We start from the raw sequence: 13342 nt of genomic DNA on the forward strand, positions 1-13342 counted from the left end.
TTTCTTCTTTTATAATTGGATCAAGACATGGGCTTTCATTGTAGTAAATTCTTAGTTACTTTGTCACCTTGTGTTCTGTGATTCTGGGAGATATGTGAAAGCAGAAGCTATAAACTCATCTGCAGAAAAAATAAATTCAATAAATAAATTGCTTAAATTATGTTCCATGTTAGATCTGCAATTTAATTATGCAAATATTAGTCCTATTCCTAGATATTTTAATTTAAATTGTGGTATGAGAAGAGAGTATGCAGATGACTTATTTTTTTTTTTTTTGGTCAAAACTCAAATTCAACAATTACTTGGCCACGTTCATGGTTTTCTTTATCAATTATCTGGTCCATAGCATAATATCTGTCCTATAATATCTAATGCAATGTCCTACTGACTATTTACATATCTGTTCTAACCTTGACATTAAATGCAGTGATTCAATATGTAAAGAACACAGCACAAGGTTCTGTCTAATATGTTACTCCACAGATGCTTCTGAATTAAATTAAAAATAAAAATTACAATTAAATCTAGAAGTGAGAAAGGATTATTATAAATACATAAAAGTCAATTTTTTTTTACTTTTCATCACCCTGTAATTTTCAAGTAATATTATTTTTAATTTTTTGTATTAAACTATATCACATTGCTGAAAAAAACACAACTTTTGGCCTTTAACTAATTTTTATTCTAATAATATTTGGGATAATGTTTTATTTCAAGCCAAAATTAAATGTTCCTAGGGAAAAGTAAAATCAATAAATTGAAGTAAGTACTAGAGAAACAAACTTCCAGCTGGAAATGTAGCTATGTGCCTGTCAGAGAGACAAGCCATATCATTAATTCAGTGTGCCACAGTGGGAACACCAGAACCTGTGAATTTTTAGATTCAAATAATCTTCTACAGATCATAAATGGTGAAAGTCCATCAGAAAAAAAAACCCCTGACAATTATAAGTATTCTACATGGTTAATTTCATGCTCTGTTATTACTTTTATCTCTAAATACTTAATCTTTTATTTCCCTAACCAAGATTACTTGATAAATAATCCCTATTTTTGAAAACTTAATGGAAATAAAGAATGATTGGATAAAATATCCATGTTCCCAAATAAACTTGGTAATTTCTACCTAATTACATATTAATTCTTGAGTAATCTTAGAACATGATTACTTAGAAAGTATCCTAATATATTCTAACTGTAAACTTGATCTACCATTTGAAAGTTCACTGATTTCATTAATACAAAATTTAGTTCAGTAAACTAACCAGTGACAGAAATGAAGGGACTTTTTCCTAGTAATTACATTCCATAGAGCTTTTTTACTCCCTTATCCTGAGTCTGTAGATCAGAGGGATCAGTATGTGGATCACCACTGTGTAAAACATGGAAGCTCCTTTGTCCTTATTGAGGGAGTAGCTGGAAGTAGGTCTCAGATAAATATAGATGGTGGTGGAATAGAACAGAATCATAGCTGTTAGGTGAGAGGCACAGGTTGAGAGGGCTTTGTGCCTCCCCTCCTATGAATGCATATGAAATATGGAGAAGATAATGTAAGAGTAGGAGGTGAGGATCACCAGCAGAGTCCCAACCATATTCACATCAGCAAAAGTGTAAAAGATGCTTTCATTCAGGTGTGTGTCAGAACATGACAGTTTAAAAAATGGAGTGATCTCACAGAAGTGATGGATGACATTGGAAATGCAGAATGGCAAGCTGCTTACATAACTTGTATTAAACTTGGAGTTCAACAGTCCAGCAGTAAGAGCCCCTCCTGGCATTTTTTTTAATGCAAACTGTCTTGGACATATTCAGGGTGTAAAGTAGAGGTTTGCATATGGCCACATAATAGTCATAGGCCATTCATCCAAAAAGGATGCATTCTGTTGTGGCAAAGTCTATAAAGAAGAACATCTGCAGGAAGCACCCAGCAAAGGAGATACTTTTCTTTTTTGATAATAAGTCTACTAGCATCTTTGGGGCGATGCTGGATGAGTAAAAAATGTCCACAAAGGACAGGTTAGTGAGGAAGAAATATATGGGTTTGTGAAGGTGAGAATCCATCCTGATTAATAGGATCATTCCAACATTCCCCCAAACTGTAAGTGTCTAAATCACACACATACAAAATGCATAAATAGGGTAATCTGTAGCTCCAGTGTGTCTGATAATTCCAACAGTAAGTAAAATATCATTTGTTCTGGCCATTTATTACAAATATCATGTGCTTAAGTTTACATTGGGTGTAAATATTTTATCATCTAAAGTTAATAAGAAAGGTAGAAACGTTAATGATTTTAATCACATAGAAAAAATTCTAGGATATTAGAGCATAGTAAATAGAATGGCTGAAGTAAGAATAAAATTAGTGGACAAATGAATAAGCATTGGGATTTGTTAAGCAATTGTCTGTATTGAATCTGGGTTGTGGGACTCTCAAATCACTGATGTAAGCCCACATATTTCCCTTTTGTGTCTGCAAATGCAACATATATGTTCTATTCTTTCTCTTCTACCCCACATCCAAAATTCAAATTAGAAATATCCTTGAAATCTTTCTCATTCTCCCAACAGGTATGTGTATTTAACTCAAATGCATTTATTCTCTTCAAGACCATTCTTTATATTCCCAACTCCAAACTCCATGCATTGCCACTCCAAAGTCAAAAGCAGCAAAAATAGCCCATTTCAGATAACTGATATTTTGACATCCATCATGATTTTCAGAATATTTTTGTAATGTTTTTAACAGTGAACCAAACAACTGTTCTCATTACAAAATACACTATCAAATTAATGCCACAGTATCAGTAGCAGACACTGTACCTGTGCGAGGCAGTGAAAGACAGCACCAGATATTCAAAGTATCTTCCCAGGTCTTACTTGTGTAGCCTTTTATTTTCTTTTTTATTAGAATCGATTATAAATCAGTTGATGTGTAAAAAAATGGAGAAGAAAATTTTCATTTGTTCAATGAAATGAAAATACTGAAAAATCATAATATATTTTTGTAAAAACTTTAGACACCTTCTGAGTAAATACACATGCTGCCCTTTTATTTTGTTTTCCTTAAAGATGATTGGTAAACCAAGGGGACTAGATTAAAGGTTTTAATTGAAGAATCAATATTCTAAATATGGAAATTGCAGTCTCAAAAGGAAATAAATACAATCAAATGGAATCAAGCATTGTGTGGGACTTGCAACATAAAGGAGTTCTTAATCTCTAAGGTAATCTCAGTTACTTCAAAGATTTTGGCCAAAATTTTAAAAATAATAATAATTTCAATTTGCTATTTACTTGCACCTTTCTTTGTAACTATCTTATTCCAAAAAGGTACATAGCCCACTACCAAGTTTTTATCCTCCCCTGTGTGTGCACCTCTGTGTGTGTTTTTATGTGTATGTGTGTATACCCCTCCCTTGTCTGGGTAAATTAAACCTCCAATCCAGCTCATGAGAAGGGGACGCTAATTACATCTATTGTTTAAAAAAATGATACACTGAGCAATTAAGACAATATGTAAGAAAATCTAAGTTTTTAAATATCATTTCACAAGTAATGTTGGTTGGATTGTCTGTGATTCTGATCTTACAAGGAGATGAAACTCCTTGTAGCAGTGGGTGAGGAGAACATTCCTAGAAGGTGGGTCAGCACTGACAGAGGATTTCTCCCTAAGCTTCAATGCTGCAGTCCCTCCATACACATAACACAGGGAAATAGGGGTCATTCAGGAGGAGATGCGGGTTCCAACTCGGCCTGGGGCAGGAGAGGGATGGCCACAAGAGCCAACATAGACTATGAGAAATGTTTCAAAAATGCCTTCATCTTTAAGGGATAACTGTCATAATTCTGCTTCGTGGGATTATTTATCCCTTGGGTAAGTGTTCTGTCCTCAGAGATTGGAACTGTCACCCAAAAAGCAGAAGCTAACATACCAGACCTATGGTACTGATAATATGCTTGAGGTGGAAAATGAAACAATGGGAGAAATGTGACTGTAGCAATATATCCCATGAAAACCAATTTGAACTACATCTGAAATTATAGGTACTACAAAGTGGAATAATCTTGCTATTATAAGAAGAGTTATCGAGAAATATTTGGGATAAAATTAGGAATACCTGATGCTCTAGAGACTGTTCCTGGGGCAGTAGTAGCAGCTTTCTGCCAGATTTAAGATATTTTGAAATCTATTTGGAAAAGATAACAAATATACCATTTAAAGAATGTTTTTAAATAAATTTTATTGGAGTATAGTTGACTTACACAGAATTCTTAATTGAAGCACAACACTGCTGCTCAGATTTTTTAGAGGAACATGGAGACAAAGACTAAACCCAAAAGATCCAGTTACTAAAGATAGTTGGCAATAATTTCTTATTTTTTAAGTTGGGAATTTGTTGTATCTGTGGACAAATAAGCTCAGCCAATTCTATGATAAATGTTCAGATAAAGATCAATTCTCAGGACAATTTCCTAAACAGGTTGGGGGACAAGCCACATAACAACATCCCATGCAGAGATTAGGGCAACCTGGCTAGTTATCATTTCTGTAGTTTCTACAACCCTTTGGTTAACATGGCACTTAGGCTATCTTCCCACTATTTGGCATGCAATTCAAATACTAGACTATGTCCAGATCCTTCATATTTTACCCAGAAATTTTGTAGATTTGCTTGTCATCAAAAAATTGACAAACCACTGGCCAGACTCACCAAGAAGAAGAGAGACAAAACCCAAATAAACAAAATAAGAAATGAAAAGGAAGAATCTCAATAGATACTGCAGAAATGCAAAAAATTGCAAGAGAATACTATAAACAACTATATGCCAACAAATTCAACAACCTAGACAAAATGCAAAGCTTCCTAGAGACAAACAGCCTGCCAAAACTGAATCAAGAAGAAATAGATCAACTGAACAAGTGATCACTAGAAATGAAATTGAATATGTAATACAAACACTACCTACAAACAAAAGTCCAGGACCAGATGGCTTCACAGGCAAATTCTAACACATGTGCAAAGAATAATTTATACCCATCTTTCTTAAATTTTTTCTAAAGGCTGAAGAAGAAGGAACTCTCCCAAAGACATTCTATGAAACTATCAGAACCTTAATACCAAAACCAGACAAAGATACCACCAAATAAGAAAACTATAGGCCAATATCTTTGAGGAATATAGCCACAAAAATTTTCAACAAAATTTCGGCCAACCGAATCCAATAACATATCAAAAAGATCATACACCATGACCAGGTGGGATTCATCCCAGGTTCACAAGGATGGTTCAGCATATGCAAAATAATCAACATCATACAACACATTAACAAAAGAAAAGTCAAAAACCACATGATCATCTCAAGGCTGGCCGAGAGGCACCAGATTTGGCCTGTGGAGACTTAGCTGGAAAGGAGAGCTGCACATCCATGTGAGAACTTCTGCAGCACCTGAGTAGCTCAGAAACTTCACACACGCACCTCGCTTTCTTTGATAATAGGTGAGCGTGCTAAAGACTCCACTGATCTGACTCTGTGCTTATTTCTTCCGATTTGTGTAGATGTGGTGCAATGAGAGGCAAACTGCTAAGGGATAGGATCTTTGCACTAGAGTCATGAGTTTTCTTAGATGTTTTGTGCCCTAAAGGAGTTCTGCCCTGAGGTTGAATGTACTTGGAATAGGTGCCCATTGGTTAATCTCAAGGCTAAACATTTGTAATTGTGCTATGACAAAATTTGTCTTTTTTTTGGAAGAGAAACTTGTAAGATCTAGAAAGAAAGAAGGAAGGAAGGAAGGAAAGAAAGAAAGAAAAGAAAGAAAGGAAGGAAGGAGGAAAGAAAAGAAAAGAAAGGAAGGGAGAAAGGAAGAAAGAAAGAAAGAGATCCTGTTTTTTTCAGTGCTTTTTCTTATTCCAAGTGCTTTCCTATAGGAAGTTAACTTTCTGTTGTCTCTGTAAGATTTTTTGATCGCATTAATGTGAATTGTGGAGTTTTGGAAAAAAGGACCAATTGTATCCATTAGGAAAATAAACTCATAAATATTTTCTATGCAATTAAATTTTTTAATGTGTTTGAACTATGGTTTTATTAAATGACTTTTGTTAAGCAACTCCCTGGTGCCTGGTAGAGAAGTTTTTGGTTTGTTTTTTGTTGGATATTTATAGTTACTATTAAAATTGGAAGATTTAAAAGACAAATGATCTTCAGTTATTTTTATATCTTTTACAAAAGCTGATTCTTAAGGCTTCATATATTCAAAAATAGGTTTAAGTAGTTTAAGAAGATATCTATCTGCAGGTGTGAAAATTAGGTAATGGTGACGTTTTTCCAAATTACTCTTAGAGTTGTGGTGCTCCAATACATCCAGTTACTGCAATTACTCATAAAATGTGTTTCTCCAGGTCCGTAGGTTAATTCTGATGTTTGGCTTTGTGCTTTAGAAGGACAACCTGGTTCCACAAGCAGAATTATTATCCCCCTTTCTTTGCTATGTATTTCAGCTTTATGATGAGTATAAAAGTACTTAAAACATTACATAATTTTTAAAAGCAATTAATATAACTAAGTTATGTCAAACATGGCACCTAATGCAGTCATTGTGTGGTTTGACTTCAATAAAGTGTGCATTTATATATTCATTCCTTGAAAAATGAATATCTTAAATGATACAAATTATTTGTTACTGTGACAGGAAGTGAGATTTTTAGAGAACTTCAGAAAATCTCTCAGGCCACCTGTATATGTATTCATTGGTATCTTTTAATTTCTTACTACAAACACTCCTAGAGCAGTTTCATCATGTTAATAGATATTTTAAATCCATGTTATGGACAGGTGTCAAAGAGGAATCTAAAAATTATGTACATGAGTTCCTGTCTTGGTGGTTAACAAACGTGACTAGTATCCATGAGGACACAGTTTGATCCTTGGCCTCACTCAGTGGGTTAAGCATCTGGTGCTTCTGTGAGCTGTGGTGTAGGTCACAGATGTTGCTCAGATCTTGTGGCTGTGTCCTAAGCTATCAGCTGTAGCTCTGATTCCATCCCTAGCCTGGGAATCTCCCTATGCCAACATTGTGGCCCCAAAAGACAAAAAAAATAAATAAATAAAAATTTTAAAAATTACATGCAAGTAATATTGTTCTTTTTCCCCAGATCCCATGCCTTCCTAGTGTATGACTTTAGGAGTCAACTCTGAAGCAGTCTTTCTTTGAATGTTAGAAGTGAAAGGGATATTACAGATTACTTTAAATCCCTTATCAATTCTACCAATACATGTTTTTTAATCAAGCTTGGCTAGTTTTACATAGAATCAATAAACCTAAACAAATTAGGCCTAATTTGTGGCATCAAGGACCTGAATTCAGCCATAAGGCTAGGTGTCTATTTAATCTTTATGAGTGGGAAATTGCTATAGGTAAGATTTCTTTTGACTAAATTATGTAGATGATGAAGCCAAACTGTGTCTTTTTGTCTCACTTACTTGTTCAAATTGCAAGTGTTTATCCCAAAGCACTAGTAAGGAATTTTTGAAATGAGTGATGTAGGTAATAGCTAAGATCAGAAAACTGTCTTTTTTTCCCCTCTCCTGACTGAGAGAAGCTCTTTATTTCAAAAATATATTCAGGATAAGGGTCAATATGGCTGAGGAGTAAGACTAGTGTTCACCCTCTCCCACAAACACATTGAAAAAACTGAGGAGTAAGACTAATGATCACCATCTCCCACAAACACATTGAAAAAATACATCTACATGTAAAATGACTCACATAGAACATCTATTGAATGTTGGCAGAAGAACTTAAACCTCTCCTAACTTTCATTATTTGGAAACAAAGACCATGGAACCACCTGAGCTCCCAGGTAGGCATAACCTGAAAGTAAAGTTTCTTAATGTCCCAGAGTATGAGATTTGAACAGTAGGAGATGAGAGCTGTTAGATAAATTATTTTTTTATATCTTACCTCATTGAAAACTGATGATTGGATGATGTGCCTGTGTGGATGATTGATGGAGTCAGTACATCATTTCTCATAAATGGGTAACAAGTGATATGCAAGTACATGTCTATGTGGGTAACATATTTGGAAACTTTGAACCACACATTTCTTGTTTATCTTTCCTTCAAAGGAGGCTTTGTGTATAGTTTGTTTGGAACAGATTTTGTCACTAAGTAATGCAGAAAGGGTATACAATTCATAAACTTTGGTGAGACTATCTTATTGAGTACTACTAACAAGTGTAAGATTTTAGATTGTCCTATTTCACAAAATATGCCAATATGCATATTTATGTTTTAGATGGAGTGACACCTCCCCCTCATCCCAGGCTGTCAAAGATGTCTAAGATTGAATCCCAGAATCTGTGAACATGTTGCCATGGTGTAGGCTTGCTGTTGTGACTGATTTATGGACTTTGAGATGGAGATGCTACCCTGGATTATCTGAGTGGGTCCAATGTAATCACAAAGAATAAAAGGACACAAGAGAGGAGGAATTAGAGAGGAATATGTGGTAGTGAAAGCTGAGTTAAGAATGATGACCTTGCTGGATGGAAGATGACACCAGGCATGGGCTGCGGGCAGCCTCTAGGAGAGGCAAAAAAACAGATTTTTTTCCCTACACATCCTGAAATGCATACAACCTCCTGATACTTTGACTTTAGCCTGGAAAGACTCATTTTGAACTTCTGCCCTACAGAACTGTGGGATATGAAGTTCTTGTTGGAGTTCCTACTGCGACTCTGTGGTTAATGAACCGAATTAGTATCATGAGGATGCAAGTTTGATCCCTGACCTTTCTCCCTGGGTTAAGGATCTGGAATAGCTGTGAGCTGTGGTGTAGTTCACAGACATTGCTTGGATTCCCAGATGCTGTGGCTGTGGCTGTTGCGTAGGCTGGCAGATACATCTCCCATTTGATCTTTAGCCTGGGAACCTCCATATGCCTCAGGTGGGGCCCTGAAAGGACCAAAAATAAAGTCCTTTCTGTGGCAAGCCACTGAGTTAAAGGTGTTTTTTTTTTCATTTTCTTTTTTTGTGAGAAAAACTGCAGAAACACTATGAAACCAATACAAGGGGCAGTGTAATTATTTTTAGGAAAAAAATGTATATGCAAACCAAATTAAAAGTAGGAAACACTACAGCTTTCATTCTTAACTTTAATTCATTTTTAAAAATATGGGGAGTGTAGTACCACATTGGCTGGACCCAGAAGCTGATAGTGTCCAAGAGCTCAGGTGCTGTGCCTGGGGGAGGCTGTCAGGGCGTATGTCCCACGGACTGGGGGAGGTGGGGAGGAGGCTCTGAGGCAGCTAAAAGTAGCCCTGGGGGTGTTTGTGCAGGCAACCTCATAGGGCAAGACCCCAGCAGCTATGAAGGGCCCTCATCACAGAGTCATGGGTGATGCAGCAGGAAGAAAAGCCACAGGTAGCTGAGGAAGGAGAGGCAGCATCTGAGGAAGGCCCACTGACTCCAGTGGACTGCAGGCCCTGTGCAGGGCCTGGGATATGGTGGTGGACCTGGGAGAGTGAGTGGACCATGGGCAGAGGCAGGGAATTGGAAGGGCTGCCAGCTGGCCCCATGGGTTTCAGAGGGACTGCAATATCCCCTGGCCCAGGCCCCCTACCCCAGCCCTGGCTAAGAAGCCCCCTGGTAGGTTCATGGGCCCTGCAGTCCTTAATGAGCAGAAACAGGTGCTTCTGGTGGTCAACTAGGAGGAAAATCTGGAGATCATTTAGCTGGAGCAGTGCCTTGGCTTGAACAAGTGCAGAAATAAGGGCAAAGGGAGCTCTGTGCTGCTCAGCTTTGTGCTTGTTGTGCTTGACTACATTCTGAGAACCCTGGAGTCTGGGAAAAACAGCAGCTTATGTGAAAGTAGTAAGGAGGAGGAAGAGGATGCAGGACAGAGGCACCCCTAAAGTGATGTAGAGAGTGACCCAGAGAACAACAGGGAGCAGGAGGATGTGGAAGAGGAGAGGGAGAGGGAATTGGGGGTGCAGAGTGAGGGTAAGGAGGGGGAGGAGGACAAGGACGTGGAGGAGGAGGACCTGGAAGGGGAGGATGATGACCAAGAAGAGGAAGAGCAAAAAGCCAAAGAGAGAGGAAAGAAAAAAGGAAGGAAAAAGAGAGTTTGTTTTGCTGAAAATGAAGAGAGGAGTGAAAATTCCTCAAAGGACACTGACATAACCAAACAGTCTGAAAATGGTGGAAAGTACATCCTGTCTCATGTGAGGTTAGCAGAGGAGATAGTGGATGCTCAGAAAAAGGAAGAACTGGATAGGTTAAAGAAACAGGTCAAAGATCTGATAAACAGGTTGAGTGACTAAACATGGCCTCCATAAACAGCCAGCTGGAGGAGCTGTACATGGCACATAGCAGGAAGGATCTGAAAGACACTGTGACAGGTGTCCTCCTGAGTGCCTATGCCCCAGTCAAAGCCATGCACATAGGGCTGGTGATGGAGCATGTGCTCCTGTTCAGCATCTTTCACCACATGGTCAGTATCAAATTGGTGACAACATTTTGGAGGCTGTGGTGAGGAGGTTTGATGAAGTCTATACAAGTAGTTGTGATGGAAAGGAGTGTGATAACCTGGGCACCATCATCACCCACTAGTAAAACTTCCACATGGTGCAGTCTCTCCTCATCTTGGACATTTTGAGGAAACTTGTTGGAATTGTCATGGAAAAAGATAACAAACTGATCCTGTTAATGCTGAAAAATGTGGGCTTTTCACTGAGAAAAGATCATGCTTTGTCACTTAAGGAACTGATCACTGAGACCCAGGCCAAAGCCAACGAGGCAGGTAGTAAGTTCCTGGACCAGACTAGAATTCAGTTCATGCTGGAGTTACTGCTGGCTCTGAAGAACGACAATGTGTGGAAGATCCCAGGCTACAAACCCAAGCCCATGGAGAAGCTGTGGAAGCTGCAGAGAGCCCTAGCATGCAGCACTGACTCAGGGATAGAAACCAGCTCCAAGTCTCCTGGGATAGTGTCCTGAACACCAATTGGACTGGGCACTGGTGAATTGTGGGGTCTGCATGGAGGAGTGCTCCTATGATCAATTGGGGTCAGCAGAAGACCCACAGAAGTAGCTTACAGGGATAGTCAGCACAAATTTCTAGAACTTTCCCAAAAGCAGAGAATGAACACCAATATCCAGAGAAACATATTTTGTACAATAATGACTAGAGAAAAATTTTTGGACATGTTTGAGAAGCTTCTGAAGCTTGGACTTAACGGATTATCAGAAGAGAGAAATCATTCATGTCCTTGTGGACTGTTGCCTTTGGGAGAACACTTACAACACTTTCTATGCCTTTCTGGTGGACAAGTTCTGCAACCACAAGAGGAGGTTTCAGGTGACTTTCCAATTCAGTGTATGGGACAAATTTCTGGACTTAGAAAATTTTCCAGCCACTAATTTCTCTAATTTGGTTCATCTGGTGGCCCATTTGTTGAAGACAAAATCACTGCCATTTTCCATCTTAAAGGTCATTGAATTCAGTGAATTGGAAAAATCCAGAGTCCATCTTTTGTGAACAGTGTTAATGGAAACAGAATTTGAAGACCTTGGTTTAATTTTTGCAAGGGGGTCCAACAAGCCTGTGCTGGGCCTGTTGAGGGAGGGCTTGAAGCTGTTCATCAGCTACTTCCTTCTGAAGGGCAGTCAGGTGCTGGGGAGTGCCAGTGCCTAGGAGGCCAGAGAGCTGGAACTGTGGGAGAGAGCAGAGCTGAGCACTAGGGCTCTGCAGGGCAGGGCTTCCCTAAGGATGTAGTCTGGGGCCCAGGAAAGGGGGCCTACATGAGAGCACTGTGTGTACAACTTGGTGGAGCTATGGCACAGTCTCTTGTACTTAAAATAGTATATTCTGGTCCAAGGTTATATTGTATTTGTGTTTTTAGCCATATTCAAATAACTAATCTCTAGGAAGAGGGAGAGAGGGAGGGAGAAGCAGGCCCTGGGCTAGCTTCCATAGGTGATGATACTGGGCAGGGGTGTGCCAGTTTCTCATGGTTTTTATAGACAAAGTAGCACTTTAGAGGGGGTAGTTATAAGGAAATTGATGTGTTTTTATCGTTTTTATATGTTGTTTAAAAGTTCAGAAACCATCTTCTAAGCATGCCTGTTGTTACATTGATCATTCCAAGTACCTGGGATATAGTGTTTGGAGAAGCCAGCAAGTGACTCAGTCCTTGGGAGCAGGACATTGGAGGAGTTCATCATAACTCACCTACAGCTCTGATATGGTCAAAGACCTCTTCCCTGTTTGTGTCTGTCACTCACACCTCTTGATGCCAGGTTTAGATGCACTTTCCTGAATGACTTCAAAGTCACCTAGCAAGTACTGGCCACTTAGTGGGTGAGGTTCACTGATCTAGGCTCTGGGAGTTGTAGATATGCGTAGAGAAAAACCACCTGAGGGGGTGAGTGTTTATTTTGTGAAACACCTGACCACCAAACACATAATGGATCAGCACTAAGAAATAAAAAATGCTCCTATACTTAACCATTTGCCACAAATTCACAAAGGTCTTGTTTTTCCTGCCTTAGAATGTACTTCTCTCTCCTAAATGCTGAGTGTAGAATAATGAGCTCTATAAATGCTTGTGAACCAGGAGTGTGTGTGCACTAAACCTCAGGCTGGCTTTCCTACAGAAGATAAACTTCTGTAGATGGAGTCCCATTTTTATATTGTCTTTTATTATTAAAACATTTTTTAAAGTCTTTCTCCTTGTCACAGAATTTATTGGTGACTTAATTCATTGCCTAGGTTTTACATGTATTATATGGTAGGTCATCAAAAAATATGCCCTCTCTAGGTGTAAAACCTCCCTTTTACAACAAAATATCATGGATTTCCACATAGAAACTATACTTTCAACTAGCTTGACCTAAAGCTACTGTGAAATCATAATTTCTTAAATATATAGGTTTGTAATTTATTACAATAATTCACATTTGAAAAATATTGCAGGGTGCTTATACAATCATTGCTTGGTGTATATATGAATTTTTGAACTTAATTATGATGCAGGTTGAGAACAATGTACACAGATTTTGAAAAAAATAAGCTGTCTCTTGGGGATTTATCATTAAACGGGGCATAAGAAACTTTTTAATGCATTAAAATGTGTTAGTAAACTCTATTTTATATATTTTTAGAGTGCCAGTGCAGGGTATTTTTAAAGAGGAGGTTTTCTGCTAGTCAAAACACTGCACTTTATCTTTCTATTTTCAGGAAGTTGCCTTATCACATGGTTTAGGCTGAACAGTCTAAACAGTCTCCTTCCCTTGCTCCCTCTTTGCCCCTACACAGAGAGAAGGCACATAGGCAGAG

General features: G+C 38.2%; 2 pseudogenes; one reads left to right on the forward strand and one right to left on the reverse strand.

The window, feature by feature from the left end:
- Window positions 1-1252: 1252 nt before the first annotated feature.
- Window positions 1253-2192, reverse strand: LOC110259053 (olfactory receptor 5F1-like; annotated as a pseudogene).
- A 149-nt stretch (window positions 2193-2341) lies between these two features.
- On the forward strand, window positions 2342-11698 carry LOC110259052 (nucleolar MIF4G domain-containing protein 1 pseudogene; annotated as a pseudogene).
- The last annotated feature ends 1644 nt before the right edge of the window (window positions 11699-13342 follow it).

The sequence above is a fragment of the Sus scrofa genome, chromosome 10, assembly GCF_054392235.1.
Source record: "Sus scrofa isolate SSC_HxYL_T2T_F1_AM1 chromosome 10, Sscrofa_HxYL_maternal_Yorkshire_Landrace_v2.0, whole genome shotgun sequence".
Taxonomy (NCBI): Eukaryota; Metazoa; Chordata; class Mammalia; order Artiodactyla; family Suidae; genus Sus; species Sus scrofa.